We start from the raw sequence: 23,880 nt of genomic DNA, 5'->3' as shown, positions 1-23,880 counted from the left end.
TGCCGTAAAATGCTAAATGAGGAGCAAGTTTCTGCTTCTCATGAGATAAAGAGGGTGAAATATCAACAGAGCATCTTGTTGCATGTGGCTGTCACACATTGGGGGAGAACAGGAGACAGAGGGGGAGGAATTGAGAGAGACAGAAGTACAGAGAGGGTGTTACCCAGGAGTTAGGTTGCTGATGTACTCTTGTGTAAGGGACATCTCAGCTGGCTGGATAGCTCAGTGGTTAGGTCTCCAGCTGGGGAACCAGAAGTTGGGAGTTTGATTTTCCACTGGGATTCCTGGGAGGAGAGCCAGCCTGGGTGGCCTTTGGGCCAGCTGCACAGTCCCAGGGATCCCCCCCCCCCCAAGAAGAAGGGAAGAGGAAACCACTTCTGAGTATTTTCTGGAAAACCCTAGAAAGGGTCACCATGAGTCAGAATTTACTTGACAGCACACGATGATCGAGGACTACTCACTAGACATCTCTTTATCGTAGCATTGTGATTTTTCTCAACAGAGCATCTTGCATTTAGCGTGCTTTGTTTCGCACCTGATGTGTGCAAGACACTTCATTTGCAAGTCTCATTGCTAAAATACGTATTTATTTTTTAAAAATAAACACTTTGGGAAGGGAACCGACATAATCGGAGGAGATACACATCCCCGTAATATCTAGCTTAACCCTTGTTTATGCCCTATCACAAAAGGGAATTAAGTGGAAAGTAAGAAAATGCGGGTGACTTGTTATTTCTGTGCTCTCAGCTCTGGCTGACTTCTCCCTCAGGGCTAACAGCACTAGGAGGATGGGAGTAGCCGTGCTTCACATTTCCCACAATGCTTCGGTGCCATGCTAGGTGAGGGGAATTCTGGGAAACTGGAAAGGAAAGCTACATCGGGCTTATTAGTGCTGGTCTGAAAAGCCAGGGGTAGGAACCTCACCTGGACATGATTTTTAAAAATATATATGTTATAAGAAGCTCAAGAAGGCATGGTTCTTTCTAGGAATGCACCTAGTGTTTCTCCTTGAATTTAATTTTCCAAATCTTTCCGTCTCTCTCAAAGCTCACGGCCGCTCCTGGTTCCGAGCCCCAGTGAGCAACCTTTCGCGCCACGGTGGTGGCGGTGGCGGTTGGTGAGCAGCTCTTCCACCGCAGCCTGTAAATCTTTGAAAGGATTAGGGTTTAACATCAAATAGAAGAATGTAAATGTGTCTGGCTCCAGAGTGGCTGGAAATTTCTCTCCGGAGCCAAAGTTGGTCCTTACTTGGCGAGGACGAGCCGTTGTGTCTGCCCACCCTGGTCGCATTCCAGCCGGAGAGCTGGAGAAGGTTGGAAGCGGGGCCCACTCTGGCTGGTGGGGTGCCGCGTGCGGGTCCGCTCGGTGAAAAGAGCTACGCCAGGGGTGGGAAGACGCTGAGAGAAAGGGGGGAGGGATGGGTGGCCCTGGCTTCTGCCAAAGCAGGGAATCGAGGTGGTGGCCTCGCATGGCACATCTCGGTTGAAGAAGGGGTGGAGGAGACAGGAGCGTGGCCAGCCGGGGCTGCTCAACAGGGCTGACCCCTGGCGTCTCGCCACCTGCGGCGAAGCACAAGACAGCACCTTCAATTCTCCGTTCCATCTGCGAAAGCAAACCGGGACAGCCATCCGCTCCGGCGATGGGGCAGTGTGGTTTGTCTGCTCTCAAAGGAGCAAGATAATTCAGGGGCAGTGGGAAAAGGTCCAGGGCCGGCCCTACGGTGAGGCAGAGGGAAACATCTGCCATTTGTCATTTGCCAATGGCGAATCATTTGGGGCACCAAATGATTCGCCATGGACTTGGTTATTTGTCTGTCTGCACTGGGAGGAAAGGTGTTTAAATGACTCCTCTCTCAATGTTGCTTTTTTCCCCCCGTACATCAGAATAACTTGTCTGGTTTTGCCTCTGGATTTGGCTGAGCACCTGCACCATTTGTTAATGTACCTCAGGCAGCGAAAGGCCTTGGGACGGCCCCATCAGGCAGGGTGGACACATCCAGGAGAATGGAGTACAACTCGTGAGCCCGAATATGCGCCTCTCGCTCTGCCTTCAGGATCCCTTCTCGCTTCCACGGTTCTAAACCGTTGTGGTTATAGTCTGGAATATCTTGCCTCGAAGGCCAGCAAAGGATAGACTATTTGGGAGCAAATCAACACAGGGAACAACAGGGAGAGACATCACTGTAGTAAAGGGGAAGAGCCGGGATGTGTAGAATCAGCAGGAATTCTAGGTATTAGAAAAAAGATCAAGGAGCGAACAACATTGTGAAATGCTGGCGAGGGAAAGAGAGAGAGAGAGAACAGAGTCTCAAAACAACATGGCTTGCAAGAATAGGATTCCTGATTGTCCGGGACCAACCCACCAGGGATCCTATCCTTGATCTGATCCCAAACTGAACCAGACCCAACGTGCCTCTTGCAAAGAGGCAGCCACCGCCGCCGCCGTCTGATTCTGGAGTGGTTTTCGTGGTCTGCCTGTCTCAGCCGAAGCATGAAATCCCACTGAGGCTCTATTACAAAAGCTTTTGCGGTGAGCCAGCCCTGAGCCGAGTTACCCAAACCGAGACAGAACATGCCACTTCGGCCGCCTGTCAAGCAAAGTAGCTCGGGCAGAGAGAGCTCACCGAGACATCCGGGAGGCATTCTTCCAGGGCTAAAGATGACTATCTCTGGATGTAAACGAGAGTCTGGAAAAGTTACTTTTTTGGGATCGCAGCCTTCAGAATCCCCTAACCGCTCGCATCCGTTCACAAAGAGCAGAAAGCTTGGGATGCTTTCGTTATGCAGTAAGAATGGTGCCGATTGTTACAGCTGATCATCCTTGCTATTTGAATCCCTGCATTGTTGAACAGGTAAAATAAACCGTTTCCCCTCCCTGCCCATTCAAACCTGGATTTTAAAAAAAGAGAGATTTGGGCGCAATATTCGTTACAGCCCATGGAGGAGCTGACGAAAAAAAGCATGATAACGAGGAGATAACCCGGAAACTTTCAAGGAGAAAAGTGGTGGGCTGTGTCTCTGCCGCGTCTCACAGCTGGGCACTTCCCAGGCTTTTAGTGGAAGCCTTTAGCCTTCTCATAAGGGGGACGCCTTCATCAAAAGTATCAGCTGAACATGTTCTCAAGGTCAGGGTGAGATAAGCCCCCTGGTTTCCCATGGAAGTGCACAGCAAATTTTTCAATGGGGCCCTGGTACGGTTTTGAATTTAGGTGACTCCTTTCTCCTTCCCTCTCTTGGCTGGATGAGGGTCAAGTTCTTGAAAGATGTGGAGCCAGGCAACCTCCAACGCACCACGAGGCCGGCATGCCCTCGTATTCCAAGTCTCACGAAAAGGTTAAGAAATAGAAGGGCCCTAAAAGTCCAGAATCGGAAATGATCGGAAAGGGACTGTTCTGTCCTCATCGAAAACACACCCACCCGCAGAAAAACATTGAGCTTTGATTATTATAAAAGAGGGGGACAGAGGCCTGGTCAACCTAAAAATTCATCACACCATGCCATAAAATGTCCAATATCTCTCTGTGATCCTTTTATGCTCCTGGGTGCATGGGAAAACATCCTTAAATTCAGTTGCTAGTCCTCAGTGAGTAGACCCTTTGGCTTAGCTTCAGCAAAAGCTAGAAATGCACCTTGTCCCCATGCAGAATTTCTTCTTCAGTGCTGCCCGGTCACTCCTGACTTTCAGCCAGCATAATAAAGTTTTCAAGGTACATGGGATGTTCAAGGAGTTGGCTACCGCCACCCTGTCTAGTGAGCTTCCGTGGTCGAGTGAGGATTCGAACCCAGATCCCCAATACACCAATCTGGGTCTGCTGTTCAGGTGCTGCTGCTGGGGGTGAATGGAAAAGTCCCAGATCCCCAATCTCCATCCTGTTTTGGTCTCTTTAATTCAAAGAGGGACTAGACCATGCTTTAAACAGGGGACACTTCAAATGGAGGACTGTGCCTGCTTTTAAAAAGCACACGGGGCCACCCTGCCTAAGCACAGATAAGCAGATTCAGTGGTTTAGCTCTGCAGGGCCAGAGGTTGGGGGTTCGAATCCCCCACTGTGCTTCCCTGACAGGGGCTGGACTAGATGATCGTTAGGATCCCATCTAGCTCTGCAGTTCTGAGATGATGATGATGATGATGATTCTAAGATTATCAGATGTTGGATAGGGTATAAAGACCTCTAAGAAACCCCTCTAGATAGCCGGATCCATCAACGCAAACTTTATATATTTACGGAGAGAGCCAGCCTCGAAGGAGAAGAGCAGTGAAATCGCCATAAAGTGGGGATTGTTATCGTGTGCTCCTCGGGTGAGTTATAAATAGACCGGAGCACGGCACTGTCAGACCACACAACATTGTTAGACAAGATTGTATAATATTGCATATATACACAATGTATATACATGGAGACGGCTTGAATTTTTTTTTTTTTTGCTGCCTTTGCAGCTGAGGAATAGAGTAAGTGTGTGGTCCAGACAAAAGCCCTCCCTTGTCTCTTTCAAGTCACCCTCTACACCTGAGAACAGACCCGTTTCCCGGCTCACAGGGATAAAAATTGCCATCGGATCCTGAGTACATCTCAAGCAGAAATTCTGGGGTGAAACTATGAGTTTTTGAACCCTAAATCCCAGCAGAGTTTGGAGATTAGTCATAGTTAATAAGAATAGTCTTAGAACGGCAGAGCTAGAAGGGACCCTGTAGATCATCAAGTCCAGCCCCTGTCAAGGAGTGGGATTTGAACTCTCAACCTCTGGCTCCACAGCCAGAGATTTCAACCACAGAGGTATCCAGCAGTTATGAGAGTTGAAGTATGTATCCTCTGTTAGCTTAGATATTTTATGGGGGCATCCCTTCGTGACATCACAATGCCCAGGGGAGAGGTGGAGAAAGCTCAGAGCTATCATTCCGGAAAATTCCTTTCCCATCCTCTGGATTTATTTGCTGAATGATCTCACCGTGCGCCCCTCTGGAGAGTTACAGCGCTAAGGAAGCAGGGCGGAGTCGTGGTTAAAGTGCCTGGCGAGGCCTTGTGGGAGATCCGGTTTCAAATTACCCCTCAGTCGTGAAGCTCACTGGGTGACCAGCTGCTTTCTCTGAGCCCAACCTACCTCACAGGACTGTTGTGAAGGTGCAGTAGTGGGGAAGAGGGAAGCCATGTATCTTATGGTCAGAAAGAAAGTCTCCCAGGGAGCACTGGGGCAGGAACAGGAAGCTTGGGTGGAGCAAGGCCGAGCTGGCCTCAAAAGCTTCCAGTTGAGGCCTATTCTCCCAGGTGAGCCACAATCAGAGGTTGGGAACTTATCTATAATGTACGTTCAACTCCAACAATGGAAATTTATGGGACTGGTAGTCCAGAAAAATCTGAAAATGCCCTCCCTACGCATGAGGTGCAGGGCTTCTGCTTTCCAGGACCTTGGGGTAATGAACCTCACGTTCTCAGGTTCTTCCGAGCAGACTCTGGCTAGTCCCGGTCATCCCCTTCCTTGCCATCTGTCTCGAATCAGTGGCAGGAGGAGAACAAAGTGAAAATAGCCTCCCTCCATGAAGGAAGCAGCAAATCCACATTAAGCAAGGATTAAGAGCGCATCAGGAGTGGTGTCGTCTTTGGCACAGTCTCAAGACTCTTAACTCTGAGGATGCCGGGAATCCAGCTGTCACGCTGGAACAGTGGCCTGGAATTTGTGCTGTTTTTATTATTATTATTATTATTTTTAAAACTTTTCATTGGGGGGGGAGCCAGCCCCAAAACACTTGTTATTTCGTCTCAAGAGATTGTGTCAGCGAATCTGGAGAGAATGACAACAGGTGAGAAATGCCATCGAGTTTGGATTTGGGGTGGAAGAAAAAATAGACAACATACACACACAAACAAGCACACATGGGCTCAGGTGTCTAAAACTTGTGTTCATCCATGACAACTTAAGAACCAGGTTGGATCAAGCCCTCCAAACTGCTCAGAGGTGACCACTTACATTGCAGCTGATCTGCTGCTTTGTTTCCCATAACTGGGCATGGGATTTGGGAATTTATTTCACTACAGCTACCAGAATCCAGCTAGAATCCTGGTCCTTCCATTTCCCCAAATCTAAATTCTCAGAGAACTGTCAGGAATCCTCTCTTGTTCCTTGCCAAGGATCTCTCTGCAGGTGGCCATCAAAGCAAGGACATGGGTGGAAATATCTAAGCTCCATGGGACCTGCAAGGCATTAGGAGATGGTAGTCTCTCTGTTCATTAAGCCTTGTAGACGGTGCCTTTAAGAAAAGATAAAAACACTCCCTTAATGCTACGGTGGGCCCAGCCTGAACTGCCATGGTTCACCTGTGCCTAAACCTAGTGGGTGTCCATTCACTTCCCCAATGCCCTCTTGAATCTACTTGCTTGCCAGCCCATCATGCCTTTATATAGACACCCTGTTTTCGCGACACGGACAAGGCACTGGTTACTTAGGAAAGCTGTCATCGTGGGAAGCACTCCATGACAAACGACAGAAAAACGGCCCAGCAGAAGTGCTGGAAGAAACCTGAGTGTGGATGAGGCCACATTATCGTCTGTGCCCGATGGAAAGATCCAGCCTCCTTGAACAGTAGCTGCACAGAAACTTGGCACCGTGTAATTGGCATGGAGTGAGAGCAGAATGAGGAGATAACTTGACTGAGGAAGCTTTGACAAGGTATTTATCCCATAGCTGAGAGATGCCTCTGTGTCTGACACACAGAGAGGCTCATTTGCTGGAAGACGAAGTTCCAGATCTGTAAGCTGATTTAAAACAATCCCAAACATAGTGATGGAGATCATGAAAAGCCACGCTGGCCATGTTTTTTTTAAAAATCTGGTTGCTCCAGGTTGCTCCAGAAAGATGACTTGAACGGACTGTGCGTTTACGTTATTGTTTTTCTTTTTGCTGGCTGGCAGATCCTTAGTTACCCAAAAGTTACATTTCCAAAATCTGAGCTAGAAGATACACCGTCTTTCCCAGGCAGATCTTGGTGTGAGGACTCTGTTCCAAATTTGGATTACGGTAGGACTGTGATATCTGTGGGGGGATCCATTTCAAGCCCCCATGAATGATTAAAAAAAAAAAGCAGATGTATCAAGAGCTATACGTTGCGAGGCCTCTAGTGACCAGTTCTGATAAATACACCCTGGAAATATGTAAAAATACATATTTTTTGCCAGTGGGGTGGGGGTGAATATTGATATTTTCAGACAGCGGATAAGTGAATCAGCGGATACTGATCCCATGGAGAGGATGGTTCCTTTTAAAAAGCAGGGGGCAGTTCCAACCCTTTGGAACTTTAAATCTGCCTGTTTCTGCATACAAATTAGGAGGGATGCCTGTCTCCTAGCCAGAGATCAGAAAAGTCAGTGGTTTAGGTCTCTGGCTACAGAGCCAGAGGTTTGAGAGTTCAAATCCCCCACTGTGCCTCCCTAAAAAGGGGGGTGGACCAGATGATCCTTTGGGTCCCTTTCAGCTCCGCAGTTTTAAGAGGAGGATGATGATCCCCCATGGGCCCCTAAAATAATTTCTTCTCCCTGCCCTTAAATGTACGCACCTCCTAAAAAACACTTTTGAAGGGGGGGGGGAAGAAAAGCACAGAGATTGTCAGAGTTCAAAAGATTTTATTTACGGGCCCCGGGATTCTGTGCTGAGGTCCAGTTAATGCGGAGAAAGCCGCCCGGATGGCCCTGGCAGCGCCTGCACGGTTTATATTAAGATGACTTCAAAGTATATAATAACGCTGTGAGTTTACATAGTCTTTGAAAATCACACGGCTACGTATAGACCTCCAGGAGCCGTGGCGTTCTTTGCCGTCAGGAGAAAAAAGGCAGAAAGAGGGAGACATGGGGGGGGGGAGGCTGGGGTTCAGCCCACGAATGCTGTCTTCTAGCAACTCATTTGTTAATGCCAAGCGTTTGGCCCAAGAGTGCGACTGTATGAGTTTGTGTATCCGTGATCAGGCTGGCTTTCAATGCCACTTTCCTCCTTATCCCTGATCCCTTGCATGGCACAATCACCCTTAGCGTTGCACCCGGGGTTGGGCTCTGCCAAGGCCCGGATGCTTATACCCTCTCATGTTTGCTGGCCCCATTCTGCCTTCTGGACTCCGACACCCACCATCCTTCAACCGGAGATGCCTGGGCGCTGTCCTCTGCGAACGTTCTGCCAGCTCAGTGCTGCGTGACAATCCCCATCGTTTCGTGACAACAGGGCCCATGGGGAGCGCTGATGGGCACTGTAGCCCAATCACGAGGCATCCCCCCTCATCTTAAAGGCTTCTTCTAGATCAGGGATGGACAGACGTTGGCCATCTTGATTTATTCTCTCGTTTCCTCCATCCTGAATCCAGCCCATCGGTGGTAGTGTCTTGACACTGGGTAGCCAGAGAATTTCCCCTTAAAATATTTTGCTGCTTTGCATGTTAAAAAAAAACCCTCCAAGGATCCTAATCTAACTCTCTGGGGGTTCCCCAGAGGGCAAAAATCACCGTCTCAGTGCTTGGTGGTTTCCCAGAGTTTATATGTATTTCCTCCCCTCCTGCCATTCTATAGGGTTGGAATATACCTACAGAGGCTCCGTTATGGACAGGAAGAGCTTTAAGCTAAAATACCCTAGCATTCTCGTCCTCCGTCCCTTTCACTTTGGTGTGGCCTCAAAGAAATCACATCTACCTGGAAGAACAGGGCAGGTCCCTTTGTCCCGTTGGACTGCGACACCCATCATGCTGGCCTGTTCTAACTAAGGCCCATGGGTCTTAGAGCCCAGTTGTCAGGATCTGGCCCACATTGCCCTGGCAGCTGCAGGATCGGGGCCAGCCTGACCCAGGAAGGGCTTGGTGTTTGCCTCGCCTGGGCCACTCAGGAGGCTCACCTGGAAACCTGGAAGGAAGACCTATTTAAGGAGTGGTGAGTACCAGCATTCCACCTGTCCTGGCCTTCCACAGCCAGCTACGTGGGGAGTTTCTTTGGACTCGATACCCTGCATGGTGGACTGGGTGCTGGTGCCCTTGTCCAGGGCAAGAGGCCACCTGAGATACTTTAGACTTTGACACCAAGATTTAGAAGGAGGCACTTTGCCCAGAATGGTTGAGGTGGACATGGCCCTTGTGTATGTATCCTCAGGTCCTCTCCGGAGGGGATTCAGATGGCTCTCGGGTGTGGGTCCGAGTTCAATGGCTCAGCCCCAGCTTCTCCTAGGAGCTGTCCGTGGTCCTGAAGAGCCTTGAAATTGACCCCACCGCATCAATTTCATCCTTGGTCAAAGGGCCCAGCCTTGGCTTTATCCCAGCAGGAAGGTCAAGAAGGAGAGCATGCCCCCTCTCTCTTCATGGCTCAGGGTGTGATGGGGGAAAGGGGTGTGTTCTGCCCGATGGCGCTGGCACCCCGTCTCTGGAATGAACGCCCCATATTCGCCTGGCCCCTTCGCTGGTGACCTTTAAAAAACTTTTAAAAACATGGTTATCTCGGCAGGCCTTCCAGACCACACCACCTACAGACTCTTAACAACAGCCATTAAGGTAATTGATTACCAGCCTCTGGCTGTTTTATTCAATGTTTTAAATGTCTTATTGTCTTGTATCTCAGTTAGAATGTCTAATGTATATTGTTTCTGTTACTTTGAAATTTATGTCGGCATAATTTAAGGGTCTTCTGTTAGAATTGTTGTCTGTTGTTAAATTCTGTTGTGAATTGCCCAGAGCGGCTCTTGGCCAGATGAACAGTAGATTGGATGGATGGATGGATGGATGGATGGATGGATGGATGGATGGATGGATGGATGGATGGATGGATGGATGGATGGATGATGTCACGAGGGCTTCTCTTTGACTCCATTAAAGTCTATCTTGACTTGGCAATAATCTGGTTGGTTCGTTGGTGGGTCAATTGATTTTTCTGTCCTGCTTTTCTCCTTCACCGGCACCTAAGGCAGTTGTTGGGCTGTGTGACCGTGGTGGATGGATCTGAACTCGGCACCGGGCAGGGCAGGCCAAACAGTAGAGAGGGTCATCTGTTTTCATCACTCCTTCCCACCAAAATGAAGTATAGGGTTAAGGTAAAAGCAGGATTTTGTAGGATTTTGTAGAGCCTTGGTTCCCAACCTGAGTCTGTTGGACTCAAAACTCCCAGAGGCCTTCACTGCCAGCTGGGCTGGTCAGGATTTCTGGGAGTTGTAGTCCAAGAACATCTGAAGAGCCAAGGTCGGGAACCACTGATGTGAGTTGCGGAAGAACCAGAAGCTAGTTTTGGGTTGTGGGGGGGGAAGGAGGTGAATCTCATCCACGGAAGCAACCTAGAGAGGTTAAGATGTCAAGAAAGCATCATGGTGGAGGCTGGGAAGCAGCCATTTTGTCTACAGCTCTTGCCTGGTCTTCCTCCGTACTCTTGTGGCTACCTCCCTTTTCAGAATCCGTGTCAAGTCAGGCCACAGGGAAATGGAGGCGCTTATGATGGGTTGGTCCCCCCCTTGCCCACCCGTCCGCGCTGTGGCCACCGCTGGTTCTGTGGTGACGGTCCTCATTATGGGAAAGTGGAGTCCTGAGGGAGGCGAGATTAAGTAGCCTCCAACGGACTGTGTTTTCCCCTTCTGTAGCTCATTAAGCTTAGAACAAGTGCCTCTTCTGTGCGGCGCTGTGGGAAGGCGTGTTTGTGGCTGCAGAGAAAACGGGCGGCGAATGTCCTGTTTATTTGCACATCGCCGCTTTCAGGGGACCAAAGGGCTGAACGGTAACGACTTCACTGTTTGAACTGCTGTTTGTGCCAAAAAATCTGCACCGTAAAGGCAGAAGGACATGTTTTTGCATGGCAAAAAACCAACGCAGGAATAGCTACAGACTGAGAGAGTTCCTTTTTTATACCATGAATCCCAGAATCCTCTAAAGCCGTGGTCCCCAACCTTGGGCCTCCAGATGGTCTTGGACTACAACTCCCAGAAGCCGTCACCACCACCTCTTTGGGCCAGGATTTCTGGGAGTTGAAGTCCAAGAAGATCTGGAGGCCAAAGGTCAGGAACCACTGCTCTAAAGAGCATGGCCAACGAACATCCTTCGTAGAGGATTCTGGGACTTGAAGTCCACCAAAGTAACTAGTTCTGAGCTCTGTGAAGAATAAACTCATTCTCTGAATAGAACCTGAAGTAGCTGAAATGACACCATCCATGAGCAATCAAGAAAGGTGAGGAGCCCCCCAACGTTTGGTAGATAACCCAACCCAACCCAACGAATATTTAGGGGGGATATGTTGCAGAGTTTTGAATTTTGTTTATATTCCTCTAGCCGTGCAGTGGAAGTGCAGAGATGGACAGAACAGAATTTCTGGGATTCTGGTTCATATTTCTGGGATTAGCCCCTCCCCCTTTTTCCACATCCTCAACTGGCACTTACAGTCTCAATAACTCACTCTGAGACATCACTAGAGAAAGAAGAAAAGGGTTCATTTCCCTACAGTGAGCAGATAACAGTTCATGGAGAAGAGAAGGACCCATGATAGCTGTGTCCCTTCACTCCATCTCCTGCATCCCAGTGGAAGATCTCAAGGATTCTTCGGGGTACGTGGCCGACCACTGTAGGAGATAGGAAGATGGACTAGGTAGTGGTCTGGTCTGGGCTTAGTGGGGTGCCTTTATTCTTTGGGACTTTTAATGGACCCATGCCAGCTAGTATGACTGCCAGGGGGGTGATGGATGTTGTAGTCTTAAAAAAATACCATTTTTGGAGTCTGCCCCATCCCTCGGTCTTCTCCCGTGTTCTCTCAAGGTTTTATCCATTGCAACTTGGGGAAGAGACACACGAGGGGTGTTGAAGGGAGAGGGTGGCAGAGAGCCCGTTTCTGGAGCAGACATTCAAGGGTGCCCATCTGTCAGACCTGGTAGGCATCTCGGCCTGTTGCTCTCCCAGCCTGGCTCCGAGGATGATGATCGGCAAGGTCCCCCTCCCCCGTCTCTCTGTCTGCCCTGGGATGAGTTAATGTTTACACAAATTAATTTAATCCCCACGCCTCTGTGGAAATGTCATCAGGGACGAGTGGAATGTGAGATGGAGCGATTAATAGCCGGGGCTCGGAGTTTGTGAAAACAGAAGGAAGAGAGAAAAGTGCTCCTTTCTCTCTGTATCTCACTTTCTCGATGACGGTGATGGAATGCAGGTAAAGATGCATTCACACAAAAGCGAAGGCCTAGACCCCCTCGGCCATAGCAGCTGCCCATGTTTCGTGTTCTTAAGTGATGATGACCCACCAAAATAGTCTAGGGCTGCTTCCCAACCTTGGGTTACCCAGATGTTCTTAGACTACCTCTCTCAGAAATGCTGACCAGCCCTGCTCGTGGTGATGGCTTCAGGGAGTTTTCGTCCAAGAACATCTGGGAACCCCTGGTCTAGCGATTAGGAGGCTAGTCCTCACTGTTTGTCTTCCCGAGTGAAGTCCTGATCTCAGGACAGAAAGGTTGGTGTAGTGGTTAAAGCCTTGACTGACCATTCTGGAAAGCTCGTTGGTTTAGTCAGTGGTGTCCAACCTTGGCCTTCCAGATGTTCTTAGACTACAGCTCCCAGAAGCCTTCACCACCACCTCTGCTGGCCAGGATTTCTGGGAGTTGAAGTCCAAGAACATCTGGAGGGCCAAGGTTGGACACTACTGGTTTAGGTCTCTCTCTGTGGAGCTAGAGGTTGGGAGTTCGATTCCCCAGTGGGCCTCCTTGACAAGGAAGACTTGATGATTTATAGGATCCCTTCCACCTCCGTAGCTCTCAGATTAATATTAATACCTAATAACTCCAAAGACCTGGGTCCAAATCTCTACTTGGCAAGGAAATTCAGTGGGAGACCCTGGCCCAACCACTGTGAAGTTGGACTGGGGCATAAATAAAGTAGCATGCTTGTAGGCCAACGTTTCTCCTCATTGATCCAATTTCTTGTTTTCCCAACTAGGTCCTTCTTCACTGGTCCGGTCTTATGACTCTCAGCGGCCCACCTGGAAAGCATGACGGGTTGTTTACTCCCGCCATGAAGGACACAAATCCCCCCAGGAGGCCTTAGGAAGCCTGACGGCCCACACGTACGTTCTGGGTGGCTTTTTCCAACCAGACGTTCAGTCGGGTTTACCACACAGGGTGATGGGGGGCGGCGGGCGGATTCAGGAGAGTTGGCCTTACATGTTGAGAGCATTGTGTTTCGGCGCATAAACCCTCCAGAGGAGGCTGATGGAGGAGGTAAGCAAAGTCTCCTGGTTGCGCTTTCCAAACAACGAAGCTTTGAGCCTTCTTCTCCCTTAGTGGTAAAGCTTCTTTGTTCCCCTCACCTCCCTTGGACCCATCCGTACGGCGTGCACCCCTCTGCGAACAGACACACACCTTCCTGTTGTTCAATTATTCTTGGCACCGCTCATATTTCTCCTCGTTAGCCCTCAAAGACAGCGAAGAAAGATCAACACTCACTTGGACTTTAAAAGAAAAAAAAATTGTCCATGAAGGAGGGATCAGGAGAGAGAGAGCACGCCGGGATGAAAGGTACCTAAGATCAGCTGGAAATGTACGATGGGGAGTCTGGTTTCTGCTCTTGTCTGTACTCGGGTATCCCCCCCATCCCTCAAAAGAATCCAGGTTCCAGATGTTTAAATTCTGATTGTGCTGAATCACAAAAACATAAAGGCTTGTATTATATCTGATCATAGTGCTGATCCATCTAGCCCAAATATAACCTGTGCAAGGGGTGGGTAACTTCCATCGTGGGGCTGAATCTGACATCATGGGTTATCCAGATGACCTTGCCCCCTACATTTTGATAACTTTGCAGGTTTACTGGCCACAGGTTGAGTCCCACCTTTTCACCTTTGTTCCCCAAAAAGACGCTCCGAGATCGAATTCAGCCCTTAGTTAAAAGAGGTTCACACTAGTTGCGGACCTCAACACTTCAACAGATGAGGGACTTTCCCATCCATTTGCACCCAGGACACCTCTTTGAACTGGAGGCACTGGGAAATGAACTCCGAAGTTCCCATACATAGAGCAGTTGCTCCACCATTGAGCTGCGACCTGTCTCCAGACATATGGCGGCCAGTGGATCATATCTAAAGTCACCAAGACTTTTAAAATCATATTGTTCCTTGGGCTGCAAAGTGTTTCCGGACTCAGCAGGTAGCTGAAGACTCAGGTTTTGCAGTGGTCTTGGGCCTTCTTGGAGTTGTGACTGCTCCTGCAAAGTTCAGAGTCAAAGGTGGAGGGCTATGTGGAAGACAAGGGTTCAGGACCTTGGACACCTCCTGTAAAGTTCGGACTAGATTTTATTTCTAAAGCAGATTTATTCTACAGAGAGAGAGAGAGAGAGAGAGACCATGAGTACTGGCTTTTGGCTCATTGCATGACACGGCAGACACCATTATTGGAAGTGATCTCCTCTCCGTTTGATCTTACCACTATGCCTTCCACGCAATGCCATTCCTGGGGATTCCTGGAATTTAAGAGTCCATAGATCATGTTGGATACCATTGCAGCCAAACCAGCCCTCTGGCAAAGTGACAAGATCAGATCTGAACTTAACTTGGGGGGTCTGCAGCTCCTTCCTCTCGACAAGATCTCCTGTTCAGTGATGTCCTAGCAAGGGGATTATGGGAGCTGTATTCCAGGGAACTTTTCCTGAGCAGTGCCAGGCACTCTGTCTCTGGCTGCACCCATTTCGACTCAGCCGGGACATGACATCTACATCGATGTAAGTAAACTACCCGAGCCCTGGAGTTTTCTTCACTCTCTAGTAAAAGATCTCCCCGGGAGCAGACTATAAATAGAAAGGTAAACTGAGGTTGTGAGGTACCCCCCCCCCGCATGGGGCTTGCACCCAATCTCAACATCTCCCTTCGTCTGGGGCTCTGTATGAGCTAACGCCTGGCAATGCCCGCAATGGGACTGAAGTCAATGGTTTACTGTTGGGGACTTCTCCTATCCTCTGTGGCATAATAAAGTTGGCTCCATCGCCCCCTAATAATAATTAAGAGTTTGCAAATCAGTGAGCAAACAAGTATAAATCCAGCAGCTCCTCTCTGCTCTGGGTGAGATCACGTCTTCCTTTTTGCTGATTCCTGGCAGTTTCCCCCCTTCTGTGCCAACTCTGAGCTGGGCTGGTGTTTTCCCGTCTACTTGTATTACACGTTTTCGGTGGGGATCAAGCATGACAGTAGGCTAGCACTGAAAAGAAGATCTAAACACACACACACAATGACACCTCAACACCCTCACCTATCACAGAATCCTTTTTAAAAGGATTGTTTTTACACGGCAGGTGAAAATGTCACCCCATGCGGATTGCAAACGGGAAAAATGGTCAGAAGCAGAGAGCCTAGAATTTTTAAAAAGCAATCAAGTTAATGAGTTAAAAGCAACCTGGCAGCTGGTGTATTGGATTCAAACTCAGAAAACCTGGCTTCAAAGGCCCACTCAGTCATGGGTGACTTTGGGCCAGTCATAATCTCTCAGTCTAAAAACAGACCTTAGAGACAGCGTGTGGTTAGCAGAGGAAAATCCTTAACTATTAAAAGCATCTGAATGTCACAGTAGACCTTTTATTTCTGGCAGCATGCAAATTAGCTTGCTTTGTTTGGTGATTTGTTATTAGTCTATGTACTATTTCTATGGCTCTCTCTTCATTCTAGTTAATACTGTTTCCAGCCGCAGCCTGGTGGACCTCGCAGTTTTAAAGCAGAAATGGGGATGAGAAGAGCCATTTACGACAGAAGGAGGGGACAGATAATAACCAAATAACAATACTGTACTATTGTTATTTCTCCTCTAGATATCGTGGGTGTGGTGGAACCAACCTCATCGCCTCTGGACTCACTCAAAAATGCTCTTTGTGGTTTGGCACCCTCTGTGTCACTGCTGTGGCTGGTTTTTATTGTTGCTCCATCATCCTTCAAGCCCTGGTGGCACCTGAGGAGACTCCAGGAGCAGTCACAGGCTACCTGATCACCTTATTTTCCCCTTTCCTTGAGCTGGAAGTGGCAAAGCAAGATGAGAGAGAGAGAGAGAGAGAGAGAGAGAGAGAGAGAGAGAAAGTTCCCTCAGGGAACATGGGTACGAGAAGCTCAAAAAACTCCTGTCTCTTTTAACTTTTTGCGCAAACCTCAACCCGGCTGACATTCATTCCAAGAAATTTGTTTTCATTCACCGGAGAACTTAATTAGCCATGGAAGACACTCTAATTATTCTCTTTAAAGCCCCCGCAAAATGTGAGTCCCAGCCAAACGCTTGTTCTGTTGTGCCTAAAGTAAACAGTTAAAAAAAATTAAAAAGGGAAAAAGAGAGGAAAAAGCTGAGCTAATTTTTCTCTTTTTTCTGTCAATTCTTTTCCAGTTCAAAAATTTGGAGATCAAACGGGCCTGCAGGAAGCATCGACAGAGATGTGGTATTATTCTTTCTTCCCAATTTAAATGAAATGTTTCCCAAGAGAACGGACGGCCAAGCTTTGAACAAGTACCTGCTCGCGCACCAAATTTTGGAATAAGACTCAACACAGGAAGACTAAGAACATTTTTAAGTATTAATTTTAAGCATCCTTGTAGTGTTAACCCCCCTAAATTTTAAAAATTGCATTTTAAAAACTGCTTTCAGAATCATAAATCTTAGCTATGGTGTTCAATACAGGTCGTGTTTCGTTAGCAATGGGGATTCTTTAAGTGCTGACAGTGTCTGATTGTCGCTGCTCGAGCTTTCCTCGCCTCCCGTAGCTTGCAAACCCGCTGGCTTTGTTCTGATATTGCACACGGCAAGGTAGACAATGGGTGTCGTTTGCAATGCTGATGGTTCAGACAGGAAGCTCCGCCTGAATGATGTCTCTAGGACACTAATGTGGTTTCAGCTTGGAATGATGTGTAGTTTGCCTACATAAGATAGTTCTCACCTCCCCCCCTCCCGCCGCCCTTCTACAAAATGTCTCATCATCTTGAGTAACTCCATGGCAGGTAGGCTAACTAAGCAGTCTATCTTCATTGTTCTTCAGTCTGGATGATCTCCCCATAATGTGCAGAAGTCTGTGGAGGTGTGGGCGAAAAGGTCATGCCGTTTAAAATTCGCACGGATTTGCGGCACAAAGCAAACCCCGACGCCTGAGGACTCAGCTGCTAGCATGCCACAGCATCTTGCAAATCTTGACTGACCCTCTCTTTGGAGTTTAGAAAAGCAGAACTGGATGGTGGCCTCTCTGCTGATAGCCCAAACTGGAAGCGTTATTTGTGTGGTCTACAGAGGCCAGGATGCTGGCTGGGGGATTCTGGGCTAGCTTTTACAAGCACTTTGCGACCCGCTGGCCTAGCCCCAAACTGTAAAGCTCTTTCTTTGACCTTTTCCATGGCCAACGGGTACCTGTGATGGAATGGACTGTACTGTGCTCTAAGCCAATGAAGAGAGATGGCTGGGGCCACTTTGCCTGGCCTGCTGCCCTTAGTAAGCCTCCGATCAAGCCAGTGGCTGATTTTTAACCCAAGTGACTTCAGAGAAATGTGTAAGTATTCAGTATTGGAAAGAACACAGGGACTAGTTTAATACTACCTGCTTTATATTGGCTCAGTCGGTTGGCTCACCTACCCGTGCATTGTCTTGTTTTGACAGGCGGTGTCTCTCTCTGGGGGTTTCAACCTGAGCCTTCCCCCCCCCCCCACCCTCAGACCTACCTGGAGAAGTCAGGTATTGAACTACCCCTGAGCCATGTCCTCGCTCTGAGTGGGTTTTCCAGGTGTTTGGAAGCAAGATGGTATTTTTAGTATTTGATTTCCTTTCCTCGGTCAGCCCGCAGTCGATTTGAAAACACACAAGTGCCCTCTGTCGTTCAAAGGGAGACTAGCGCCTCTACGTACATGTTTCCCGAATGTTATTAATATATTTCTAAAACTTCAATAACTGCTGAATAAATTAATACCTGTTGTGACTTTGTTTGGGTTTCCCCCCTGCACTTTATTATAGCAAGGGTAAGGAACTGGCCACCCTTCTGATGGCATTGGGCTACAACTCCCATCTGCCTGAAACGTTGGGCAGGCCAGCTGGGATTTGGAGTCCAAAACAAGTGGGGAGATTTTCTGTACAAATGACAAGTGCATTTCCGTGATCCAAGCAAGGGATTTGAACCCAGGACTCCTGAACCCTAATCCTAACCACAATGTCTTTCATCTGCGGTAACTATCTATATGGCTGAAATCCTGTTGCGCAATGTGAGCACATTCATAAGCTGTGGGCCGTTTCTTGCCAGTAAAGACACCTGCCATGATTCTTGGGGGAAAGGCATGCATGTATGTTCAACGGATCATCTCAGGGGATTTTTATTCACTGCCAAGGAAGAGATGGAAACTTATGGATCTGCTTACATTACGCAACAGGATTCTGGACTCAGACATGGGGAGGCTAATTTTATATACAGCCAGCCAGCATAGGCTGCTGGTGAGAAGCGATGGCTATATGCTGGCTGTCTGTATATCAAATTAGCCTCCCTATGTCCGAGTCCGGAATCCTGTTGCGTAAGGTAAGCAGATCCGTACCTGAATTTCTAAGATGAATGTTGTTTTAATCAAAGGACCAAATTCAATCCCAGAGAAGTTCCAGAGAGGGCATGGAGAGGAATCAAGAGGTTTCAATCAAGGATATTTTAGGATAAATCTTTCAGGGCTGGTAACGAAGCCTTCCTAAAGTTCAGCCCCTTAGAATGGAAGAAACCATTTGGGAAAGCAGCAAAATGATGGTATTGCAAGAAGTGTCACCACCTGGGAAATGCTAAAGAAGACTGGGCTCCCAGAGGGCTCAATTTGGCCCCAGGGCTTCTAGTACCACACCCCTCATTTACGACTACAGTGGATGTCCTCAAACGGCTTGTAATCTATGAGCACTTCTGATAGAATCAATTTGCCGTCTACGGTGCCATCAAGACTAATGGGTTTTATTTGCCTTCCGCTTTCACAGATTGCAGAAGTTAACTGCAAAACAGAGAAGTTCAAGACGATAAAATACGTTCCTCTTTTCAGGTACCCCGAAACGTTTTGCTGTTTCCCCTGAAAACGTCTAACGCCGTGACCTTATCCTGGAAACAGATGATCAGTCCAATATTCCGCGAATAGTTCTCAGGCCCAAAACTATCCTTGAGGTTTTTCTGGAATGGACTAACCTAGGTTTGTACTGAAAAAGATTTGTATTTATTTTATTTTATTTTTAAAGCAAACTCTCCAAACTTGGACGTCTTGTCTTTTCTCTCCTCTGGTCTTCTAAGCTGATAAGGGCCACACATTCCCATTGTCTGTCCGGAAATTGCTAAAGCACATTAATGAAAAAAACAAGGCCACGGCCACAAGGATATTGATGATACTCGCTCTGAGCAGACAGACTGAGGACGGCAGCGTCGGCTCTTCTCTGTGGCTCTCGCCTGCCTCCAGGACTGAGTTAGAACATGTTATTAGAAAACAAGAGGAAGTTGTAGAAAGTACTGAAGAAATTCTCCTTCCAAACCACATGGTTTTTTTTTTTAAAAAAAACCCTGAAATATACTAAAGACAAGATTTTCTAGATTAGGCCAAAGATCCTTGTCATCTAGCCATTGCTCCTCACCAGCAGCCAAGCAGATGTTTCTCAGAAGGTCACAGAACAATGAGCTTTCCCTGTTTCCCTACAGATAAATCCATTCCCCAGAGTTGAGCTTTCCCTGTTTTCCTACACCCATTTTCTCTGTTTTCCTTCAGATGTATTCATTTCTGAAACTTGAGCTTTCGCTGTTTTCCCACATATATATTTATTTCCCAGAACTGGGCTTTCCCTGTTCCCCTGTAGATGTATTTATTCCCCAGAGCTGAGCGTTCCTTGTTTTCCTACAAATGTATTCATTCCCCAGAGTTGAGCTTTCCCTGTTTTCCTACAGACACATTCATTTCCTAAAGTTGAATGTTGTTGCAAAGTTCACACAAAACTTGAAGTCAGGGTTGTCATTCAGCAGCACAAGTGTTGGTCATTTTTTTTACTACAACTCCCAGAATTCCATGGCATGTACTAGCAGGGGAATTCTGGGAGATTTAGACCAAGACCTAAATCCAATGGCTACTCCCTACTAGAGTTGAGCCTTTGACACCACTGTCAGATGGGAAGTCCGCGCTTGTGTTAACTGCCCTGATCTGATGGAAGCCAGGCAAGTAACTTCTGCATTTTGTGGAGTTAAAAAGGGACAAGCTTTTCCTTCCCCTTCTGCAATGGCAGAGAGAGAATAAGATACGGGCTAGAAAATCCTGTCGGATCCTCTACAATGATAAATTACGGGAGACCTGAAAATCAAGCAGGATGTGGCTGATTTCCTTTGTTTGAGTGTCTCTGTTACAGTCCATTTAGCTGACAAAAGGCAAAGAGGAAATCAGCCTTTGATGGCCATAAGGAAATCAAAAGCCAGGGGCCCGAGATGAAAGAGACGCCATAAACAAACACTGATTACATGGGAGGTGCACATGGAGAATTGTGGGGGGGGGGAGTCATCCTGTATTTGCTTAGGGAGAAATTGGTGAATCACAAATTGGCTTCCATCAGCAGGGACGGAGCGTGTCCAGCAAAATACAATCCCGCAGCACAAATCCTGCTCTGGCGTCTATCAGAGGACTGGCTGATGTAAAAGAACTCCTCAAAGTTGAATACTTGACTGGAGGATCCGGAAGGGCATCTGATAATCCAGGACGTCACTCGTACAGGACAATCCGGGCTTTGCCTTAGGGCACCAAAATCTAAAAGGCACCAAATCTGTTGCCCGAACAGACAGGCTGGTCTTGTTCGATCGCAGTTCTTACTGAATATTATTCCTAAGAAATATAAGGGAGGTTTAAATCCATTTGCTACTCCCAGCTGAGTAGACCCATGGACTCAATACAGTTTATAAAGTTCTTGGTTCATCACTGGGGAATCAATCTGATGAGTGTTACTGTAGCTGCTGCCCAGTGTGGTGCAGTGGATAGAGTGGCGAACTAGGACTGATGGGGCCTGAGTTCAAATCCCTGCTCAACCACAGGTACTCACTGCAAGAGTGGAATGGGTAAAACCAGTCCTTAAGTATCTCACTTACCTTAAAAACCCTATTAGGGCTGTTCTAAGTCACTTCCAGTTTGATGGCACATAACCAACCAACCGGAGCAGGAACTAATGATTGGATTAAGGCTGATATCTTTCCGTGGAAACTCCATTTAGGGCTATTCAGTGGCTTCCCATCCATGCCTGTTGCTCAATGGGATGGTCTTAGCTTCTGCAGCCTAGTTGCAGCATCTCATGCTTTCAGAGCTTGGTGACCCCCAACATCCAACATGGATCTTGGGTGGAGGAACAGAGCGATTGGAGAAGGAATCCCAAGCTGCCTGTACCCTTTGATGTTCAACATCACTCGAGAGGCATTCATTAAACCAAAGGGTGACACAATAAACAAGCTGTCAAGAAGGCCCGGGAGATGAAAGACGAAATATACACATTGGGTGGGACAATCTCGGCAAAAAACAGAAAGGATCTGGGTTGGTTTAAAAAAAAATCAACCAAGCACTAAGATGTGTCTCGGATGCTCCGTTCCATCTCAATGAGATCATCGCTCGTTTGTCATCTCTGCTGAAGTTTAGGAAAGATGGGTGCGGACAGACCCTTCTCGAGACTTATTTGTTTCACCGTCTGCCTGCTGGAAGGGAACTTATCCTGACCGAAATTTCAGCTGCCGGCGGTCCGGGGCTTCTGATACCTGCCGTGCCATTAGGTAAGGGCGATCCTTGAAATCCATTGTCTGTAGGTGACTCCAAGTTGCTTCTGACTTACGGCAGATTGACCCCAATCTGATCAACATCTTCCATTTACCTAAGAGCGATCACATAACCATTTCTCTCCCTCCAACAGTCTCTCTCTCTCTCTCTCTCTCTTTCACATTTCCAGTCTTGCACAAGCTCGTCCCAGAGACAGAAAATCTGTTGCACCAACAGAATTCATCAACATGGCCTGGGCCCCGATCTTTTCACCCGAGGAAGATTCCCATCTCTTGCCTAGCTTTCTTAATTTCCATGCCAAGGCAGATAGCTCTTTTTCTCTTTCAGTGACCCCTATATTTGGGGGTAGTGGTGGTAGTAAGAGCACTGCCTCATCGCCCCAAAGTGTTCATTTATTCTCCTTAAGATAAGACAGGCCTATAACAGGGAGGGAGGAGTCTTTCAGACTATTTTTTTTCTTTCTTTTTCCAAACTGCTGCACTTAATTTGTCTTGGCTTTTAATAATTTATTTTCAGTGCCTCTGGCCGCAGCCGTCTAGGCCTCCCTGGGAACATCAGCCGTGGGTTGATCTTATCTGTCGCCATTATACGGAGGGAGAGAGGGAGAGAGACAGACTGACGTTCTCCTTGCTCCTTACTTGGACGATCTGTTATTTCTAAGAAACCAGATCCCACTTGTTAAGGTTTTTCCCTCTTTGCGTCTCATAAACTTGGCCTGGGCCCTGGTGGGAACCCGCCTTCGGTAAGGTTTTATGGGAGCCGGCCGCGGGTTCTTGATTTGAATAAGGTAATCATCGGTCATTCCGCTCGTGCATCACTTACAGGACGGAATTTGGAATCGGGTCTGTAGACTTGCCCGCGCCATCCAGAATCAGAAAGCACATAATGATGTGCTTTGAGGTATGAGCAAAATGTGGGAAAGTGCTTCTAATTTGGGGCTGAGAATTTTATGACTATATGTATGTCCATGCCTGTTGTTTGTGTGTACACATTCATTTACACACAGACACATATGTCACAGCACCAGATTTATGCATAAGCTCAATAACTTAACACCCTGCCATCTAGATAAATAAATTATTATTTTTAAAGCTTCGTGGATAGCTATACAGTATTTTCCATATTACATTGTACACATTTCGTTTATAGGTTATGGGCCCTCTTAAGTCCGACACCGCTTAAGGGCTCGATTGAGATGAGAAAAAGTGTGGGCTTTTTATCTCAGCAATGTCTCCCAAAATTTCTTGTCTTGCAGTCCCAGGACTCATACTAGGCAATGTCTTCTGGGAGGTGTAGTTAAAAATAAACAAACACCTCTAACTTTCCCCATTTCTGGTCTTCAGTGTACCTTACCCCAGCCCTGGCTAGTTGGTTTCTTTTTGAAGGCAATGTTTTTAAAGTTTTAAAGGCTGTTTGGACAGTTTTATCTTTGTAACGATACAAGCTGGAAGAAAGAGGCAGTTGCCTCTAGATACTCTTTTTCTGTAAAGCTCCATTCCCATTGCCAGCCCTCTCCTGTACAACAAGTATGCCCTGTGAGTGCCTTTCCTGAGATACCTCACTCCTTACCAGCTGCAAAATCCAACCGTTCAGCCTCCCGGATCGTCATCCCGAGTTCAGTGGTTGAGGCATCTGGCTGTAGAGCCAGAGGTTGGGAGTTTGATTCCTCACTGTGCCTCCTTGAGAGGGGCTGGACTAGATGATCTACAGGATCCCTTCCAGCTCTGCCTTGCACAATAAGACGTTTTAGGCTTGCTCAGCCAGTTTGGAGAAGAGAAGGCCAACAACTGTGTTAGCGGCCACCAGAGGGCAGGCTGCAGCCTAAAATGAAATTGTTCTGGCAACACTGAGCAACCAGTGTCAGCTTGCATGCAACTCAGAATGGGATCCTCAGTAATTAATCAATTAAAAACCATGGAAGGGGATTTATGGAAGCAGTAGTTTAAAACAGCAACAGCATATGTTCAAAGGGAGGTAGAGCTGTTTTAGCGTGCTGCAGCCAAAATGATGAACAGTCCTATGGTTACCCTCAGGCTGAATATATTTTGGGGAAGAGAATAAGCTTTTCAGGACGGCTTTCCAGTTGTCTTTAACAAAGAGGGCTGTGGACCATAAAAGCTTACATCCTCAATTGGGGATGTTTGTGAATAAGTCAGAAAAAACAAAAA

General features: G+C 47.6%; 1 long non-coding RNA gene across 1 annotated transcript; it reads left to right on the top strand.

The window, feature by feature from the left end:
* The first annotated feature begins 11,030 nt into the window (after positions 1–11,030).
* On the top strand, positions 11,031–23,880 carry LOC144584053 (uncharacterized). The gene is made up of 2 exons (XR_013538063.1): positions 11,031–16,198; positions 16,323–23,880. It is a non-coding gene; the product is annotated as an uncharacterized LOC144584053 (long non-coding RNA).

The sequence above is a fragment of the Pogona vitticeps genome, chromosome 7 (genome assembly GCF_051106095.1).
Source record: "Pogona vitticeps strain Pit_001003342236 chromosome 7, PviZW2.1, whole genome shotgun sequence".
Classification (NCBI taxonomy): Eukaryota; Metazoa; Chordata; class Lepidosauria; order Squamata; family Agamidae; genus Pogona; species Pogona vitticeps.
This window is presented reverse-complemented; position numbering and strand designations above follow the sequence as displayed.